The 1,964-nt window shown below is 38.3% G+C and overlaps 1 protein-coding gene across 1 annotated transcript in view; it reads right to left on the bottom strand.

Moving 5' to 3' along the window:
• Nucleotides 1-1,416: 1,416 nt before the first annotated feature.
• Nucleotides 1,417-1,964, bottom strand: part of LOC106521756 (proline-rich protein 5) — a gene marked incomplete in the record, with an annotated part of 13,419 nt that continues 12,871 nt past the window's right edge. The window contains 1 exon segment of the mRNA XM_014014459.1: nucleotides 1,417-1,927.

The raw sequence follows: 1,964 nt of genomic DNA, 5'->3' as shown, positions 1-1,964 counted from the left end.
ATATGTAACTATATAGGAAACTTACAACGTACCTTCTGCTGATGAGTAGTATGTTCCTGTCAAAGACACTTAATAATATAGGCTACAAAATGTAGAACCAAATTCAATAACCTGAAGTTAGTGAAAAATTAGGTGTGTGGTGGAGTGAGTCGGGACGGGTGGGGGGGTTGGGTTTGGGGGTGTGTGTGAGAGTGAGACTAAAAGTAGATGCAAAAGTAGACCCAGATCAGGAAGCCCAGCAGAGCGGTGCCACCAGCTTTTGTCTCTTTCAACCAGGTTAAACCAGGACAAAGGGAAGTAAATCARGTTYTGAAGGAACTGGTGGATAGTCCAGTGGGTTAGTTCTTTGGCTTTTGGATCAAAGGTTCATGAGTTCAAATCCCACAGCCAGCTTGAAGGTTTTTTATTTTAATAAGCTGGTATCTTGGATCTACTTTTAGTCTCACACGTCTTTAGACTTTAATAAGACAAGCTCAGAAGAAGTACTTACCTCAACCTTCATGCGTGATGAACACGTTTCTCTCTCCCAAGCTGGGATTTGAACTCAAGCATCCCAGATTATCAGCGTACCAACAGCCATGGGACTAACCCACTGGGCTACCTGCTGGTACTCATGTAACGTTTTAACTTCCCTATGTTTATCAGTTACCAGGGTGAAAGTGAAGAAATCTTTCAAAACTGTGCAAACTAAGTTTTTCACATTGTGTTACCAAAGTTGGAGCTGGGATTTGAACACTGAACCTCCTGCACCAAAGTTATGTGACTTCACCACCAGGCTAACTCCCAGCTCTCTCATATGAAGATTTAACTTCACCAAATGTGTCCAATTAAGCCAAACGTCAAGAAATATTTCAAACCTGTGCAAATTAAGTTTTTTTGGGTTCCATCTGTAATAGTCTCAGTAAGTTTCTTACGATGTAAAAATGTTAAAACAATCAAACTTCTTAAGAGTGAAATTTCAGACTTCAGTGTAAATGCAAGTTATCAAAAATTGTTACGACAAAGAATCACTCTTACTCGCAGCTCTCTGACACCTTTCCTGCACTTTGCACAGACTGACACTAGGTGGCAGTGTCTGCACAGTGTTYACTCTTCCACACTAAACCACTGTCAGCACTTACTGGTTTTAGATACAGGTGAAATAAAAACAGGTGTCAAAGTACAAAAGAACAATGTGTACTTGAACGATAATCATTTACTGCTCATAAAACAAATACGCAGATGGGTTTTGAGAATAAAAACATAAAAACTGTTTTAGTAAAAATCATGTTGGAAACATCCAATCTSTGCTTAGAAAGAAACAGGAAGTGTTCAGAGCTTTTAGTGGAGGTTTGTTAGGAAAAAAGTCAATGATTAATGTAAATTTTTAAGACATTACTGATCTGTTTCTGAAATGACTGAATAAAAAACACTTTCTTATAAAAGACCCTGATAATCAGGTTGGTGGCAGAACATGACCGATGAGGATTTATTTTTTTAAGCCACAAACAGCAGAAGGCACTTCTGTTCCTGCAGGATTTGAAGCTTTGTGAAGACAAAAAGCAGAACATCCAGACATTCAAGTTCTTTTCGAGGCAAACTTTAAAAATTCACACGAAACTTAAACAACARTCTGAAAATATGTTGATATGTTGAGCTTCAGTTTGACACTTCAGCTTCAAGATTGAAGAGATTCAGCATCGTCACTGTGTTTTTTTTTTAATAACCCTGTCTACACATTAGGTTAAAATCACATTTGAGAGAAATCACAATAAAAAGCTCAGTGTGGTTTGTTTTTTATGATAAAGTACTTTTGTAGAAAAATAGTTCAGTTTAGAAAAAGTCCCTGATGATTTGGAGTCTCTAGGAAAAGGCAGAAGGGGGTCACATCATGACTCAGCAGTTTTTACTCCTCATGTAAATGTGGAGTGTGTGTGTGTGTGTGTGTGTGTGTGTGTGTGTGTGTGTGTGTGTGTGTGTGTGTG

This window comes from Austrofundulus limnaeus, unplaced genomic scaffold (genome assembly GCF_001266775.1).
Source record: "Austrofundulus limnaeus strain Quisiro unplaced genomic scaffold, Austrofundulus_limnaeus-1.0 Scaffold115, whole genome shotgun sequence".
Classification (NCBI taxonomy): Eukaryota; Metazoa; Chordata; class Actinopteri; order Cyprinodontiformes; family Rivulidae; genus Austrofundulus; species Austrofundulus limnaeus.
This window is presented reverse-complemented; position numbering and strand designations above follow the sequence as displayed.